The following is a 20,264-nucleotide window of genomic DNA, read 5'->3' as shown; positions in this document are numbered from 1 at the left end:
ATATATATATATATATAGCGTTTTAGGGACGGTAAAACAAGAGTGTTCGCGTTAATGGATTGGTTAAGATTTTGAATTTTCTTCGTTTGATGCAAATTTTATCTTTACGTTTCCTTCTCCTCCTCTCTTAATTTCGCCAATGGATCTATCATTGAACTGGACTTTAGTTCATTTGTTAGGGTGATTTTTTACCGTTTCGATTTTCTTGCCTTCCGAATTGAGTGATCACGAGAAAATGATTTCAATGATCCTCTCTGTGTGAGGTTCGTGTGATTTCGCAAGCCTTGCCCAAAGATGGGCAGTATTTTGCCAACAGTGGGAGGAGGAATGCGAAGATCAATAGATGGTTCGATAGTCGAAACACCGTTATCCACAACCCAACACTGCGAATGATCCTTCGGTTAAGATTCAGAAAGGAATTATTCTATTTTTATAATCGTATACAACGATGGCAAGAATGAAAATATCGGTCAATTAGATCTAATTTGATAGTCTTCTCTGCGTAAGACTCGTGTGATTTCGCAAGCCTTGCCCAAAGACGGGCAATGTTTTGCCAACAGTGGGAGGAGGAATGCGAAGATCAATGAGTGTTTCAGTAATTGAAGACACCGTTTTCGCAAGCCTACGCAGCGAATGACCCTTTGTTTATTCTCAAAATTGAAACGAAATTGAATGTATTAATTGATGATAAGTAAATCGGATTCGGTTCCTGGATGTGGCGAAGTTACTAGAGAAGAAGAAAATTTTATAAAATTGAGACTCTTACCTTGTTCCGTCAGGGGCCATCGGCTCGTAATAGTCGTCGGTGAAATTTTTTTTATTTGGTTTAATTATTCGACTCAGGTATAATTATTATTAGAACTTTAGTTTATTTATTTTTGATTAGAAATACACTCTGAATAAGCTTGCGGCTTATTTATTCGGATAAACGTCGCGGGTATAAATATATTTATTTATAAGGATGTTTTTAAATCTCGCCAATGAAATGAACACTTAGAAAGATTTCTAACTTAATTTGTGACTTAAACTGAGCAATTAATAAGAGACCGTCGAGGTGCAATGCGCGAATGACGACAATATATTGACAACAAAATAACAAGCCGAAACGTAACGTACAATTAGCGACAAAATAATGGACGATGTTCTGTGTTGCTGCGTTTATTTATAATAACATCCCCCACAGGGTGGCGGTCAACTGGTGGTTCGCTTCCGTGGGAATCGGGATGCTGCAGTTTGGGGTTCCCGAACTCGTACGTGAGAGAATGCAAATTCTGTAATCGTTGATGTCTCCTTTGCTTCGTTATCTTGTCTTTTAACTTCCAGATTCCCATCGCGGGTACGTGAGAAAATGCAAAAATCTGTATTTCGACTTAGTTCCCATCGGTTCTATTTTCTGCTGAGGTAGCGTCTAGGAGGCTTGGAGCTTTCCATGCTGGTCTAGTCTTTTCTCGAGAATTTTTATGTTAATACTGTGGGAATAATTTTTGTTCTTCGGCGCGTGGAAGGGCCGGTGGCTAGAGTCTCATTATTATATCGACACTTGCTCCGGCAACACGCGCGATCCGCCACTCTCCCGCAATAAGGATTTCTTCTGATTTATCTTCCGTGAGTTTGGTTTTGAAGAATATTTCCATGCTATGGTTGCTTCCGGGATTTAATTTGATTTTCGATATTTGCTGTTTTCGTGGTTTTGATCTCTTTTCCTATTTTGTTGTTTCAGCGCAAGAGAAAGTGGGATTCCGAAGAACCGTGTGTGATTCCGAACGATGTATTCAGCGCATGACGCGTTGGCAGTTCCATCCTGAAGCTTCTTGATTTCGATTTTGCCGCTTTGGATATACCCCGTTCATATATTAGTTATATATATATATATATATTTATTTATTTATACATTTTAAATATATTTCTTTAGTTTTATATTTTCTTTTTACTCCATTATATATATATATATATTTTTTATACAAAGTAATTTTCGCATAATAAAATTGTTAACAATGTGTTTTATGATTCATTTCTCGCGGCTGATTTCCACCAATCCCCGGCCTTCCTGTCCCGTGTCTTTATTTATTGCTACCTCGGCTCGACGTTCCATTTTGTATTAAATATTTATTTTCGCTGTTCTTTCCTTTTCCTTTTCTTTTCTTTTCCCTATCGAAGGTATAATTTTATTATTATTATTTTTTTTGTAACACGTACGAATCAGTGCGCGCATGTTTCAAAATGGCCGCTCGTGAACGTCCCTCGCATACAGTGACTTCTATTGATCTCGGATCTATTTATCGATTATGTGTAAATCTTGTTTCGGCGTTTTGACGTATAGTTGAATTGAGAAATATTGTATTTTGTATTTATCTAATGTGTATAATTATTGCGTGTGTTCCGACGTGCGCGTATAAATCTAACATGGCTGCTCGCAAATGTCATCAGTGAGGTTACAGTGGCGGGTCTTTAGTTTTATCGAACTGATTTTTCTGTCTGTCGCTCGTTTTCCCTTATTCTACCGCAATTAGACTATATATTTATTGTTATTATTATTGTTAAAATGACAATAGTATTGTTCATGTGAATATATATATATATATATATTTATATTGTGTGTCATTTTAATGTGACTAATGTTTTGTAATTTTTTCGATAGTGCTATTTATTGTGCTAAGTAGTTTATTTTATAGTGTTCAATAATATAAAACACACACAAACGTATATATATATATATATATATATATATGCATATACATGTTTCTTGTAGTGGTGTAGTTTCATACGAAGTGAAATGTTAATTGTTTATTTCGTGTTTACTAGATTGTTAATTTTGATTTAGTAGAATAGAACACGCATACACACATATAAGTATATATGTATATATTTCTGATAGTGTGACTTTTCATATAAATTCTTTAATTGTGTATTTGAGGTTATATGTCAATTATTTGTTTTCATATATACATATATGTTTTGTAATGTGACAACGTAGTATTGAGAGTTTTATTTCTATCGTTTACCAGATTATTATGTGTTTGATATGGTTTACATATTTATGCTGTACGCATTTCTCCCAGTCGAGGCGGTGTTAATTATTTTTGAACGTTTTAGCCTGTCGATAGGTTGTTACTTAGTCCCTAGTGTTGCGTTGTGTGTTCTATTTCTTTTATATTCATTTTTGTGTTTGCAATTCTTCAAGTCGTTGCGGTGTCAATTATTTTGAACGTTTTAGCCTGTCGATAGGTTGTTACTTAGTCCCTAGTGTTGCGTTGTGTGTTCTATTTCTTTTATATTCATTTAGATTATTAGTAGTAGTTTGGTTTAGAGTGTAGATTATATATTTATATATTTATATATATAGACATGCATGTTACGTAATGTAGTTCTCATTTATAATTATTTTACCCGAATGTTGGCTAGTTTTAAGTATGTATCTTAAATTAATAATTTTAATTTAATAATGTAGAGTGCGCACACATATATATATATTTCTGACGATGTAACCTCTATTTCTTTAATAATGCAATATTGTATGTTTTATGTATTCGTTAGACTATAAGTTCATTGATTTTATATACTCATATATTTATAGTTTGGTAATGTTGGATTTGTATTATTAGTATAGTATTGGAAGTATTGTTTCTAATATTTTCTGGGTTATTACATGTTTGGCATATATGTTTATATTTATATGTAACTCTCCAAGTTGTTGCTGCGTTGATTGAATAAAATATATTTATATACACATATATTCCTGGTGTTTCAATTATTTCCTTTTGTAGTTATTCTTATTTCTTGATTTACTCGTTTGGTTCGCGACTCGTTTAATTCATTAATTAATTTTATTTACTGATTTAAATTCTATCTTTTGTATTTTACATATTCCGTCTTCGTTGATTGATTGTAGTATATCTTCTTGTTGCTCCTTTTCCTTTATTTTGCAAATTTGTCATATATAATCCTTCTTATTCTTGGTTTATTTGATTGGTTCGTATCTAGTCCAGTTTATTAATTGATTTTATTTACTTTATTTTATACTGATAGTTGGATTTATTTGTCGCCCTCATTTGTTAATTTTTTATTTTGTTTTGTAGTAGCGTGTGTTCCTTGGTGTATACAAATTTTTCTCGCGCTGATTTGCGTATAGTAATTTTGTATCTTCGTTACGGCACGTGCGGAGCGCGGGACGTGACACCCCCGCCCTTGGAGTTCAAATTTCCGGAGGAAATTTGACTGAGGGCGTCTCTGAATTCGCTCAAGGCGGATACAGATGCCGTTGGTTGTTCTCCAGTTTTAGTCAGTGCGAATGTTACTTCCCGTGTTGTTAGTGTGTAAACTGGTTGCACTGGTTCCCCGTTGGTCCTTTTCTCCCGGATCTTTGTGGCGATTCTCTCATACAATACGTCGTATTGATCAAATTTGCATGGTGAGGGTGGTTGTGGTTGCCAATAAGTGTGTCCGTCCTTTGCGTCTAAACAGTTTCTTCGCCTTACTGTGGCTTGTACAACGACCTTTTCCCAGCTCCCGTATGGGTCTACATATTGTGTTCCCTGGCAGCTGCCGCCGTCTGATAACTTGCCGGCGTCCTGGTGCATCCTTGCACATTGTTGGGCAGTTGTTTCATGGAGGTATTCGGCGAATCCATTATGCACTGCCGACGTGTGGGAGTGCATGCCACAGTAATATATAATTCGAGTTATTTGCACCTTGCATTGCCTCACACTGGTAAATTCGAATTCTGAGAGTTGCAGTAGTTGAATATAAATATCTTGGGTTTCTGTCGTTGCAGGTTGTATGCTGCAGTCCCCGATGGAGTTTAAAGAGGTGGTGGTAACGTTGAGGTGATTGTCATTGCAGTCGTATCCAACCAGGCCACATGTTATTTTGATGAGGGTAAGTACGATGACCAGGTGATTCATCTTGCTATTAGCAATTTATTAAATTGTTTCTTACTCTTGAGTTTATTAGAAATAAGAATAACCTTTTAATATATATATATATGTGTATAGAAAAGGAAATTATATTTATACATTTTGTCTTCTCCCTTTCCTCCATTTTCTTTCTTTTTTTCTTTATTACAACTTCGTTTTATTTTAGGTTTGATGTATATGCTATCAGTGAAGATAATTTTATGAAGGCTACTTGAGTTATAATTATATACATATATGCATACGTTTTGGTGAGTAATATAAATGGGATTTATTTTATCGTTATAAATATATATAAGTATATATTATCAATAGGTATAAATGTCACAAATGTAGCTTGGTTTCGTATGTATATATATGTGTGTATAAATATGACAGTTTATTTTATGAGTCACTTGCATTGTCAATGGAAGTGAGTGTTGCAAATATCATCTACTTTAAAACATGCGTGTATATATATTGGTAAACATGAATGAAAATTATATGTATAGTTATTAATGTTGTTTGTTTACAGGTAGATAGCATAAGTATACAAGTACGTTATATTTCAATGGTGCGGAGTATCATTCCTTGAACTAAAAATTCTCTTTCAAGGTGAGTCAGATCATTGTAGACCATCATGCATTGGAGGCATGATATAGCGGGTTGTAGGTTCGCCAGGCTTACATCGCACATGCTGCAGTATGATATTTGTATACTTGCAGGTACTCCGCATAGGAAATGAGTGGGCGGCTCTTCACATAGGTCCTGCTCGTCTGGATCTAGGTTGTCGAAACAATCTTGACAAGGATAGCCGCTATAAAAATGGTAAACGGAGCATATCAACCGAGCACAGAGGCAGGACTCAACCTCCTTCGTCACCTCCAGATTGAATGCGAGCTTGGGTCCGTCTGGGTTTTCTATGTCGGAATTGATGAGTTCGCCACTCGTTCTGTACATACATACAAAAACAATTAATATATTTTCTTTCCTTTTTTTTTTTTTATATATTTCGTTCGGACCTGTTCCTTTATATGAATATTGTATCCCTGTATATAATATAATATATATGTGATATGTTATGATTATGTTAGTTATTATTTATTATTTCTTTTTTTTTTCTTTTTACCCTTCTCTCACTCTCCTCTTTTTATTAGTACCTAACATAGCTATCATGATCCTATATTACATTGTATTGGTTATTATTCGTGTTGAGGTGTGTGTGTGTGGGGTGTGCGCGACGGATTTTTTCCAACATGGTCGCTCGCGTGTATCTCTGGTATGGTGTTGTTTTAATGTCAACAGTAATGTATTATTGAAATAACTGGTTATGATTTTATTTAGTAGTGTTTTGTAATATTGTTTTGTGTTTCATGGTATTGTGTGTGTAAATACCGCGTGTTACTTTAATGCAATAACATGGGTTATATTGTTATCGAATTTCAATGGTCATTGTTTTGGTTATACGTGACTTGCGTTTATATAAGTCTCGTTTAATTTAGTTAGTATTTTGTGTATTGTGTTACCAGTCGCTTTCATGTACTATAACTTTATTCTTTGGTACTAAGTTCAGTCATGACTTGTTAATATTTAGTTAGTCTATCGTGATTAGTTTCTAACCTATTTCTGTGTTTATTAACCTTTCTTATTTCCCTATTAATTTTATTATTGCTTATGTTTGCTATTGTTATTATTTTATGTTTGATATGAATTAGTTCCTTTATTAGCGATTAAGTCTTATTTGTTAGATTAACATTGTTTGTAAAAAAAAAAATTTTCCCTTTTAGATTTTTGATGCTGCGTTGCTTACCTGGATCATTCTCACAACATCATCAGATTCTTCGGTATTACCTTGGATACTTACTATGGTTGCCTTCAATCATCCTATGTCTGCGATCATAAAGGTACTGTTTAATTTATTAATTCAATATGTGTATGATATATTGTGTGAGCGACCGCTATTGTGTATTACAAAATATGCTTCTACATGTTAGATATAATAGTTAATACAATATACTATCTTTTTACTCCGGTTCTATCTATTACTAGCTTCCAATTAATCTATCTTAATTATCTTCCTAACCACTTTCTATACTTATCAACTATTTCATTTCTTCTTATTAATTTGTGAAATTCATGCTTGTGCGCTTCTTGTATGGTGTTTGATTGTTCATGAGGTAAGTTGCACCTTCACTGTTTTAAATATTCGTTGAACTGTTACTTTTCATATTCAAACAATAATTGGAGCACTTGTAGTAATCTTTCCCCCCCCTTTTTTTTTTTCAGGTTACCTGTTATCTGTGCCATTCGACGAACAGTGTCACACTTTCATAGTCTTGCTATGACGTTTAGTAGTGTTGCATCTTGTATTAAGGCGATCGAAGTTAATCCATTTATTTACTTTCAGCTGGCTGTCGTACATGGTGTTCCGCAAACGGGGATCCATGGCCTATTTTGCACGTAAATCTTTTGTATAGCGATTACTTGTTCGCAAGGTGACTTTCACTTTCACTATTTTAGTTATTCATTGAATTAACACATTTTATATTCAAACAATAATCGGAGCACACTTAATAGTTTTCTTTTTCCTTTTTAGGTTTTCACTATCTGTATTATTCGACGAACAGTGTCACTCTTCCTTCTGATTTGATCACAATATTGTTATAACATTTAGTAATATTGTATTTTGCATTGAAACACTTGAAGTTAATTCATTCATTTATTTCAGCTGGCTGTCGTACATTGTATTCCGCAAACAGGGATCCATAACCTATATTTGCACATACACTTTCTTGTATGATGATTACTTGTTCACAATGTAAACTTCACTTTCGCTATTTTAATTATTCATTGAATTAACACATTTTATATCCAAACAATAATCGGAGCACACTTAATAATTTTCTTTTTCCTTTTTAGGTTTCCACTATCTGTATTATTCGACGAACAGAGTCACACTTGCTTTTGTTTTAACCACAATATAATTATGACATTTAGTAATCTTGTATTTTGCACTGAAACAATTGAAACTAATTTATTCACTTATTTTAGGTAGTTGTCATACATTACGTTCCACAAACAAAGATTCACAACCTATACTTGCACGTACACCTTTCTTGCATGTTGATTACTTATTCACAAGGTAACTTTCACTTTCACTATTTTAATTATTCATTGAATTAACACATTTTATATTCAAACAATAATCGGAGCACACTTAATAATTTTCTTTTTCCTTTTTAGGTTTCCACTATCTGTATTATTCGACGAACAGTGTCACACTTCCTTTTCTTCATTTTAGTTTTTATTCTGCGCCAACACGCAAGTTTACTGACACCGATCCAATTATCCAATTGCTTGCCAATAGCATTTAAAATACAAATTTTTGAAAATGCCCAAAATAATAATATATTAACCCAAATATATTTTAGATATAGTATAGTGTGATACCATCTATATTTTCCAAGAGGAATCATAAGATTAGTACTCATGTTATCTACGTCAAATGCTAGATGTAACAACCAATGAAGTATTTTTAATCCAATTATAATCCAATGGCTAGCGTACTTATTCGAATTTTTATATATATCCTTGACTGGTGATTCCCTATTTTCTCCCTTTTTATTTCCTTGAACACGTTGAACTTGCGTTTTTTCGGCTTGAAAATGTTTAGAATCCTTTTCCTTAGTTATCCATTCTACTTTATTTACTTTATTCGCAACACGTTGATTTTTCTCTAGCTTTTCAGGATGAATAGTTTCACTGGAAGTGCTTATTATAATTAAATTATTATTTATTTGTACGGAACGTTTAGGAATATTTTCGGTAGATTTAGAATTATTCTTTGAATTTTTATTACAAACCTTTCTGCTTATATATTCTGTTTCGGATATAGGGATAGGTATACTTTTATTCTCTGTAGTCTGATCTTCCTTGCAATTTAATGGCTTGGCTTTGAGTCCGATTAAATTATTTTTTGATGGTTTTATAAAAATTTTTGAGTGAGATACACTCGCTATCTCCTTTTCTATTATGTTTGAAACATTCACGAAATTCGTGGAGCCTTGCTTTTGTATCTTTGCCAAGTCGAACGTGGAGAGGCACTTCGCACTTCCCAGCGGGTCCAATATCTCCGTGGTATTAGGCAGTGGATAATCGTTGCCTATCGTTTCGTCGTTCAGTTTTCTAATTTCCGATTCTTCTGCAAGTTCCTTGGCATTAGTATTGTTTATCTTGTTTGGGAGTTCGGAAAATTTCTCGCTGATGATCCTGTCTGTGGTGTCGTGCGTCCTGTTACTATTTAAAGTGACGTTATCCCTTATCACAGCAACGGAATGGTGTTTGCGTTGAAAAGTTGATTGATTCAAATGATCGTCATCCCTCTTTTGACTTAGATTTCTGTCGAGGTATTTACTTATGCATTTTTCTTCCCAGATTATTGCTCTTGCTCCTTTCCTGGCATCTTCCTCTATTCCCGGATTGTTTAGATATTTCCGCGACGGCGGTACAAATCTCCAATCCCTGTGGTTGTTTCCGGTGTACTTACTATTGTATGGGGAATGAGCGTTGTTTCGGTTATAATTATTCGGAGGTGTCGGACGCTGGTATCGTATTCTATCGTTCACTTGTTTTAATTCTCGTGTTGCTTTCACTGCTTGGCGGTTATTCCTGATATTGTTGTTAGCGTTCGGAGGACGTACGTTATTGCGTCTGTAATAGTTTGAGGGAGTCGGTCGTGTGGGTCGCGTTCTATCGGTTATTTGTTTCAATTCGTGTGCTGCATGGACGGCCTGACGATATGCGTCTTCTAAAGTGTGGTATCCTGCTAGCTTTACTCGCATATATACCTCGTTCGGAAGTCCTTTAACAAAAGCTTCTCTTACCTCCCAATCTATAGTTTCTTGGATATCGGGGGAAATGATTCCGTAGTCGCCCTTTTCTCCGTCCATTATTGCCAATCTAAGGTTTCTAACTCGGTCCATATAATCTAATATGTGTTCCCCGGGTCGTTGAAATATCGTTCCTAATTCCCCTCTATATTCATTAAGAGATTTCCTTGGGCCGAATAGGTCCTTTAATTTATTTCCAAAATCGTTTAGGCTCTTTAATTCCGTATCTTCGATGGCGAGGAACGCGTGTCCGCGGAGTTTATTGGTTAATAATTTTACTAATTGTGGTTCTTGGTACCTAGGAATCATATTTCGCGCGCGCTCGCAAGCTCTTAAAAATTGAAATACCGATGGTCGATAGCCGTCGAACACTGGCACCGATACGATCGCGTCTTTTACTTTAATTGATTGGGTAAATCCACTCGGCTGGGCCGTCACTTGTTGTGTCGTAGGCGACGATGCGGGTGTATTAGATTCTTGCTTTGCTTTGAGTTCATACACGCCGTTTTGTAGTTCAACGAGTTTTGTATTCATGTCGCGAAAATTCGCATCCCATGCTTTAAGTTTTTCCGATAACGTCAAGATTAAGTCTTCGTCTAATGATTCTAGCCCGGTCGCCATTATTTCTTAGGTATATAATTTATTGATAAATGTAACAACTTTAATCCTCTGTGGAGCGTATCCCACCGCTGCCACCAAAAAATATAATACTATCTAATGTTACGTTCCTGTTTGTTTGAATTGATTTTAAACCGTTGAATTCGCAAGATTTTTTTTTTTTTTTTATTTGTTTTAATTTTTATTTGTTTTTTGTGTTTGTTTTAATTTATTTTGTTTTGTTCTAATTTAATTTAATTCAATTTAGTTCGATTTAGTTGAGTTTCGTCAGGAGGGGAAAACTTACACGATATAATTATATTTAAGATATTGAATCAAGGTTTTCGATTAAAATCTATTTCTAAGTTGAAAGTTTATTGTTACGTACTTGTTTAAAGTCAATTCAAACTTTTGATTTTAATTTAATCTGAAGGGAAAGATTTAAATTTAATTGACTGTATAAGAAATATTTCTCACACGGTAGTTGCTGCCACCAGAAACAGTCTGAGGACTGTTTCGAATAGAAAAATTTCCTTGTACTTATTTTTCGAAATAATCTATTGATAAATTAATTACTTATGGATAGCGTTGACTAGTGTTAGGCTACTGATAAATAATTTCCACGTTTTCGGCTAACCTGCTATGTGCAGGGATACTCGCACGGGAGAGGATTAAAGTTGGATAAAAATAAGTATTCGATTTGGTCGCACGGAATTTATCTAAACTTCAGTATAGAATTATTTAGAATTATATATATATATATACATATATATATATGTGTATGTATATATCTGTATGTAGGAATTATTTGAGAGTTCGGTTCAATTTCGTTGTATAGAATTTATTTAGATTTGAATATGGAATTATTCAAGTTGTTATATATATATATATATATAGCGTTTTAGGGACGGTAAAACAAGAGTGTTCGCGTTAATGGATTGGTTAAGATTTTGAATTTTCTTCGTTTGATGCAAATTTTATCTTTACGTTTCCTTCTCCTCCTCTCTTAATTTCGCCAATGGATCTATCATTGAACTGGACTTTAGTTCATTTGTTAGGGTGATTTTTTACCGTTTCGATTTTCTTGCCTTCCGAATTGAGTGATCACGAGAAAATGATTTCAATGATCCTCTCTGTGTGAGGTTCGTGTGATTTCGCAAGCCTTGCCCAAAGATGGGCAGTATTTTGCCAACAGTGGGAGGAGGAATGCGAAGATCAATAGATGGTTCGATAGTCGAAACACCGTTATCCACAACCCAACACTGCGAATGATCCTTCGGTTAAGATTCAGAAAGGAATTATTCTATTTTTATAATCGTATACAACGATGGCAAGAATGAAAATATCGGTCAATTAGATCTAATTTGATAGTCTTCTCTGCGTAAGACTCGTGTGATTTCGCAAGCCTTGCCCAAAGACGGGCAATGTTTTGCCAACAGTGGGAGGAGGAATGCGAAGATCAATGAGTGTTTCAGTAATTGAAGACACCGTTTTCGCAAGCCTACGCAGCGAATGACCCTTTGTTTATTCTCAAAATTGAAACGAAATTGAATGTATTAATTGATGATAAGTAAATCGGATTCGGTTCCTGGATGTGGCGAAGTTACTAGAGAAGAAGAAAATTTTATAAAATTGAGACTCTTACCTTGTTCCGTCAGGGGCCATCGGCTCGTAATAGTCGTCGGTGAAATTTTTTTTATTTGGTTTAATTATTCGACTCAGGTATAATTATTATTAGAACTTTAGTTTATTTATTTTTGATTAGAAATACACTCTGAATAAGCTTGCGGCTTATTTATTCGGATAAACGTCGCGGGTATAAATATATTTATTTATAAGGATGTTTTTAAATCTCGCCAATGAAATGAACACTTAGAAAGATTTCTAACTTAATTTGTGACTTAAACTGAGCAATTAATAAGAGACCGTCGAGGTGCAATGCGCGAATGACGACAATATATTGACAACAAAATAACAAGCCGAAACGTAACGTACAATTAGCGACAAAATAATGGACGATGTTCTGTGTTGCTGCGTTTATTTATAATAACATCCCCCACAGGGTGGCGGTCAACTGGTGGTTCGCTTCCGTGGGAATCGGGATGCTGCAGTTTGGGGTTCCCGAACTCGTACGTGAGAGAATGCAAATTCTGTAATCGTTGATGTCTCCTTTGCTTCGTTATCTTGTCTTTTAACTTCCAGATTCCCATCGCGGGTACGTGAGAAAATGCAAAAATCTGTATTTCGACTTAGTTCCCATCGGTTCTATTTTCTGCTGAGGTAGCGTCTAGGAGGCTTGGAGCTTTCCATGCTGGTCTAGTCTTTTCTCGAGAATTTTTATGTTAATACTGTGGGAATAATTTTTGTTCTTCGGCGCGTGGAAGGGCCGGTGGCTAGAGTCTCATTATTATATCGACACTTGCTCCGGCAACACGCGCGATCCGCCACTCTCCCGCAATAAGGATTTCTTCTGATTTATCTTCCGTGAGTTTGGTTTTGAAGAATATTTCCATGCTATGGTTGCTTCCGGGATTTAATTTGATTTTCGATATTTGCTGTTTTCGTGGTTTTGATCTCTTTTCCTATTTTGTTGTTTCAGCGCAAGAGAAAGTGGGATTCCGAAGAACCGTGTGTGATTCCGAACGATGTATTCAGCGCATGACGCGTTGGCAGTTCCATCCTGAAGCTTCTTGATTTCGATTTTGCCGCTTTGGATATACCCCGTTCATATATTAGTTATATATATATATATATATTTATTTATTTATACATTTTAAATATATTTCTTTAGTTTTATATTTTCTTTTTACTCCATTATATATATATATATATTTTTTATACAAAGTAATTTTCGCATAATAAAATTGTTAACAATGTGTTTTATGATTCATTTCTCGCGGCTGATTTCCACCAATCCCCGGCCTTCCTGTCCCGTGTCTTTATTTATTGCTACCTCGGCTCGACGTTCCATTTTGTATTAAATATTTATTTTCGCTGTTCTTTCCTTTTCCTTTTCTTTTCTTTTCCCTATCGAAGGTATAATTTTATTATTATTATTTTTTTTGTAACACGTACGAATCAGTGCGCGCATGTTTCAAAATGGCCGCTCGTGAACGTCCCTCGCATACAGTGACTTCTATTGATCTCGGATCTATTTATCGATTATGTGTAAATCTTGTTTCGGCGTTTTGACGTATAGTTGAATTGAGAAATATTGTATTTTGTATTTATCTAATGTGTATAATTATTGCGTGTGTTCCGACGTGCGCGTATAAATCTAACATGGCTGCTCGCAAATGTCATCAGTGAGGTTACAGTGGCGGGTCTTTAGTTTTATCGAACTGATTTTTCTGTCTGTCGCTCGTTTTCCCTTATTCTACCGCAATTAGACTATATATTTATTGTTATTATTATTGTTAAAATGACAATAGTATTGTTCATGTGAATATATATATATATATATATTTATATTGTGTGTCATTTTAATGTGACTAATGTTTTGTAATTTTTTCGATAGTGCTATTTATTGTGCTAAGTAGTTTATTTTATAGTGTTCAATAATATAAAACACACACAAACGTATATATATATATATATATATATATATGCATATACATGTTTCTTGTAGTGGTGTAGTTTCATACGAAGTGAAATGTTAATTGTTTATTTCGTGTTTACTAGATTGTTAATTTTGATTTAGTAGAATAGAACACGCATACACACATATAAGTATATATGTATATATTTCTGATAGTGTGACTTTTCATATAAATTCTTTAATTGTGTATTTGAGGTTATATGTCAATTATTTGTTTTCATATATACATATATGTTTTGTAATGTGACAACGTAGTATTGAGAGTTTTATTTCTATCGTTTACCAGATTATTATGTGTTTGATATGGTTTACATATTTATGCTGTACGCATTTCTCCCAGTCGAGGCGGTGTTAATTATTTTTGAACGTTTTAGCCTGTCGATAGGTTGTTACTTAGTCCCTAGTGTTGCGTTGTGTGTTCTATTTCTTTTATATTCATTTTTGTGTTTGCAATTCTTCAAGTCGTTGCGGTGTCAATTATTTTGAACGTTTTAGCCTGTCGATAGGTTGTTACTTAGTCCCTAGTGTTGCGTTGTGTGTTCTATTTCTTTTATATTCATTTAGATTATTAGTAGTAGTTTGGTTTAGAGTGTAGATTATATATTTATATATTTATATATATAGACATGCATGTTACGTAATGTAGTTCTCATTTATAATTATTTTACCCGAATGTTGGCTAGTTTTAAGTATGTATCTTAAATTAATAATTTTAATTTAATAATGTAGAGTGCGCACACATATATATATATTTCTGACGATGTAACCTCTATTTCTTTAATAATGCAATATTGTATGTTTTATGTATTCGTTAGACTATAAGTTCATTGATTTTATATACTCATATATTTATAGTTTGGTAATGTTGGATTTGTATTATTAGTATAGTATTGGAAGTATTGTTTCTAATATTTTCTGGGTTATTACATGTTTGGCATATATGTTTATATTTATATGTAACTCTCCAAGTTGTTGCTGCGTTGATTGAATAAAATATATTTATATACACATATATTCCTGGTGTTTCAATTATTTCCTTTTGTAGTTATTCTTATTTCTTGATTTACTCGTTTGGTTCGCGACTCGTTTAATTCATTAATTAATTTTATTTACTGATTTAAATTCTATCTTTTGTATTTTACATATTCCGTCTTCGTTGATTGATTGTAGTATATCTTCTTGTTGCTCCTTTTCCTTTATTTTGCAAATTTGTCATATATAATCCTTCTTATTCTTGGTTTATTTGATTGGTTCGTATCTAGTCCAGTTTATTAATTGATTTTATTTACTTTATTTTATACTGATAGTTGGATTTATTTGTCGCCCTCATTTGTTAATTTTTTATTTTGTTTTGTAGTAGCGTGTGTTCCTTGGTGTATACAAATTTTTCTCGCGCTGATTTGCGTATAGTAATTTTGTATCTTCGTTACGGCACGTGCGGAGCGCGGGACGTGACATTAGACTATAAGTTCATTGATTTTATATACTCATATATTTATAGTTTGGTAATGTTGGATTTGTATTATTAGTATAGTATTGGAAGTATTGTTTCTAATATTTTCTGGGTTATTACATGTTTGGCATATATGTTTATATTTATATGTAACTCTCCAAGTTGTTGCTGCGTTGATTGAATAAAATATATTTATATACACATATATTCCTGGTGTTTCAATTATTTCCTTTTGTAGTTATTCTTATTTCTTGATTTACTCGTTTGGTTCGCGACTCGTTTAATTCATTAATTAATTTTATTTACTGATTTAAATTCTATCTTTTGTATTTTACATATTCCGTCTTCGTTGATTGATTGTAGTATATCTTCTTGTTGCTCCTTTTCCTTTATTTTGCAAATTTGTCATATATAATCCTTCTTATTCTTGGTTTATTTGATTGGTTCGTATCTAGTCCAGTTTATTAATTGATTTTATTTACTTTATTTTATACTGATAGTTGGATTTATTTGTCGCCCTCATTTGTTAATTTTTTATTTTGTTTTGTAGTAGCGTGTGTTCCTTGGTGTATACAAATTTTTCTCGCGCTGATTTGCGTATAGTAATTTTGTATCTTCGTTACGGCACGTGCGGAGCGCGGGACGTGACAGGAGTAAAAAGAGAGCTTAAACGTCGATATATCTCAAACGGGAACGAAACGACGGTCAGTTTTCATCAAAATCGACGAAATCATCGAGATTTGCGAGCGGTTCCGCTTGTTTAGACGTTGAAACAGGCATGCATTACATTCTGCACGTTAGGTGGAGTAAAAAGAGCGCTTAAACGTCGAAATATCTCAAACGGGAAGGAAATAACGGTTAGTTTTCGTCAAAATCGACGAAATCATCGAGATTTGCAAGCTGTACCGCTTGTTTCGTAGCTGAAACTTGCGTGCATTGCATTCTGCAAGTTAAATGGAGTAAAAAGAGCGCTTAAACGTCGAAATATCTCAAGCGGGAAGGAAATGACGGTCAGTTTTGGTCAAAATCGACGAAATCATCGATATTTGCGAGCTGTTCCGCTTGTTTAGACGTTGAAACTGGCATGCGTTACATTCTGCACGTTAAATGGAGTAAAAAGAGCGATTAAACGTCGAAATATCTCAAACGGGAAGGAAATGACGGTCAGTTTTGGTCAAAATCGACGAAATCATCGAGATTTGCGAGCGGTTCCGCTTGTTTAGACGTTGAAACTGGCATGCATTACATTCTGCACGTTAAATGGAGTAAAAAGAGCGCTTGAACGTCGAAATATCTCAAGCGGGAAGAAAATGACGGTCAGTTTTGGTCAAAATCGACGAAATCATCGGGATTTTCGAGCTGTTCCGCTTGTTTAGACGTTGAAACTGGCATGCGTTACATTCTGCACGTTAAATGGAGTAAAAAGAGCGATTAAACGTCGAAATATCTCAAACGGGAAGGAAATGACTGTCAGTTTTGGTCAAAATCGACGAAATCATCGAGATTTGCGAGCTGTTCCGCTTGTTTCGAAGCTGATACTGGCGTGCATTGCATTCTGCACGTTAAATGGAGTAAAAAGAGCGCTTAAACGTCGAAATATCTCAAGCGGGAAGGAAATGACGGTCAGTTTTGGTCAAAATCGACGAAATCATCGATATTTGCGAGCTGTTCCGCTTGTTTAGACGTTGAAACTGGCATGCATTACATTCTGCACGTTAAATGGAGTAAAAAGAGCGCTTAAACGTCGAAATATCTCAAGCGGGAAGAAAATGACGGTCAGTTTTGGTCAAAATCGACGAAATCATCGGGATTTGGGAGCGGTTCCGCTTGTTTCGAAGCTGAAACTGGCATGCATTACATTCTGCACGTTAAATGGAGTAAAAAGAGCGCTTAAACGTCGAAATATCTCAAGCGGGAAGGAAATGACTGTCAGTTTTGGTCAAAATCGACGAAATCATCGAGATTTGCGAGCGGTTCCGCTTGTTTAGACGTTGAAACAGGCATGCATTACATTCTGCACGTTAAATGGAGTAAAAAGAGTGCTTAAACGTCGAAATATCTCAAACGGGAAGGAAATGACGGTCAGTTTTGGTCAAAATCGACGAAATCATCGGGATTTGGGAGCTGTTCCGCTTGTTTAGACGTTGAAACTGGCATGCATTACATTCTGCACGTTAAATGGAGTAAAAAGAGCGCTTAAACGTCGAAATATCTCAGGCGGGAAGAAAATGACGGTCAGCTTTGGTCAAAATCGACGAAATCATCGGGATTTGGGAGCTGTTCCGCTTGTTTAGACGTTGAAACTGTCATGCATTACATTCTGCACGTTAAATGGAGTAAAAAGAGCGATTAAACGTCGAAATATCTCAAACGGGAAGGAAATGACTGTCAGTTTTGGTCAAAATCGACGAAATCATCGAGATTTGCGAGCTGTCCCGCTCATTTCGAGGATGAAACTGGCGTGTATTACATTCTGCACGTTAAGTGGAGTAAAACGAGCTCTTAAACGTCGAAATATCTCAAACGGGAACGAAACGACGGTCAGTTTTCATCAAAATCGACGAAATCATCGAGATTGGCGAGCTGTTCCGCTTGCTTCGACGGTTAAACGGTTGTTTATTACATTCTGCACGTAAAAAGGAGTAAAAAGAGCGCTTAAACGTCGAAATATCTCAAACGGGAAGGAAATGACGGTCAGTTTTCATCAAAATCGACGAAATCATCGAGATTTGCGAGCTGTTCCGCTTGTTTCGACCGTTAAACGGTTGTGCATCGCATTCTGCACGTAAAAAGGAGTGAAATGAGCGTTTAAACGTCGAAATATCTCAAACGGGACGGAGATGACGGTCAGTTTTCATCAAAATCGACGAAATCATCGAGATTGGCGAGCTGTTCCGCTTGCTTCGACGGTTAAACGGTTGTTTATTACATTCTGCACGTTAAATGGAGTAAAACGAGCTCTAAAACGTCGAAATATCTCAAACGGGAAGGAAATGACGGTCAGTTTTGGTCAAAATCGACGAAATCATCGATATTTGCGAGCTGTTCCGCTTGGTTAGACGTTGAAACTGGCATGCGTTACATTCTGCACGTTAAATGGAGTAAAAAGAGCGATTAAACGTCGAAATATCTCAAACGGGAAGGAAATGACGGTCAGTTTTGGTCAAAATCGACGAAATCATCGAGATTTGCGAGCGGTTCCGCTTGTTTAGACGTTGAAACTGGCATGCATTACATTCTGCACGTTAAATGGAGTAAAAAGAGCGCTTGAACGTCGAAATATCTCAAGCGGGAAGAAAATGACGGTCAGTTTTGGTCAAAATCGACGAAATCATCGAGATTTGCGAGCGGTTCCGCTTGTTTAGACGTTGAAACAGGCATGCATTACATTCTGCACGTTAAATGGAGTAAAAAGAGTGCTTAAACGTCGAAATATCTCAAACGGGAAGGAAATGACGGTCAGTTTTGGTCAAAATCGACGAAATCATCGGGATTTGGGAGCTGTTCCGCTTGTTTAGACGTTGAAACTGGCATGCATTGCATTCTGCACGTTAAATGGAGTAAAAAGAGCGCTTAAACGTCGAAATATCTCAAGCGGGAAGGAAATGACGGTCAGCTTTGGTCAAAATCGACGAAATCATCGATATTTGCGAGCTGTTCCGCTTGTTTAGACGTTGAAACTGGCATGCATTACATTCTGCACGTTAAATGGAGTAAAAAGAGCGCTTAAACGTCGAAATATCTCAAGCGGGAAGGAAATGACGGTCAGTTTTGTTCAAAATCGACGAAATCATCGAGATTTGCGAGCTGTTCCGCTTGTTTCGAAGCTGAAACTGGCATGCATTGCATTCTGCACGTTAAATGGAGTAAAAAGAGCGCTTGAACGTCGAAATATCTCAAACGGGAAGGAAACGACGGTCAGTTTTGGTCAAAATCGACGAAATCATCGGGATTTGGGAGCGGTTCCGCTTGTTTCGAAGCTGAAACTGGCATGCATTACATTCTGCACGTTAAATGGAGTAAAAAGAGCGCTTAAACGTCGAAATATCTCAAGCGGGAAGGAAATGACGGTCAGTTTTGGTCAAAATCGACGAAATCATCGGGATTTGGGAGCTGTTCCGCTTGTTTAGACGTTGAAACTGGCATGCATTACATTCTGCACGTTAAATGGAGTAAAAAGAGCGCTTAAACGTCGAAATATCTCAAGCGGGAAGGAAATGACGGTCAGTTTTGGTCAAAATCGACGAAATCATCGATATTTGCGAGCTGTTCCGCTTGGTTAGACGTTGAAACTGGCATGCGTTACATTCTGCACGTTAAATGGAGTAAAAAGAGCGATTAAACGTCGAAATATCTCAAACGGGAAGGAAATGACGGTCAGTTTTGGTCAAAATCGACGAAATCATCGAGATTTGCGAGCGGTTCCGCTTGTTTAGACGTTGAAACTGGCATGCATTACATTCTGCACGTTAAATGGAGTAAAAAGAGCGCTTGAACGTCGAAATATCTCAAGCGGGAAGAAAATGACGGTCAGTTTTGGTCAAAATCGACGAAATCATCGAGATTTGCGAGCGGTTCCGCTTGTTTAGACGTTGAAACAGGCATGCATTACATTCTGCACGTTAAATGGAGTAAAAAGAGTGCTTAAACGTCGAAATATCTCAAACGGGAAGGAAATGACGGTCAGTTTTGGTCAAAATCGACGAAATCATCGGGATTTGGGAGCTGTTCCGCTTGTTTAGACGTTGAAACTGGCATGCATTGCATTCTGCACGTTAAATGGAGTAAAAAGAGCGCTTAAACGTCGAAATATCTCAAGCGGGAAGGAAATGACGGTC

This window comes from Bombus flavifrons, chromosome 15, assembly GCF_040668555.2.
Source record: "Bombus flavifrons isolate JBK064 chromosome 15, iyBomFlav1_principal, whole genome shotgun sequence".
In the NCBI taxonomy this organism is placed as follows: domain Eukaryota; kingdom Metazoa; phylum Arthropoda; class Insecta; order Hymenoptera; family Apidae; genus Bombus; species Bombus flavifrons.
Note: the sequence above shows the minus strand (reverse complement) of the source record.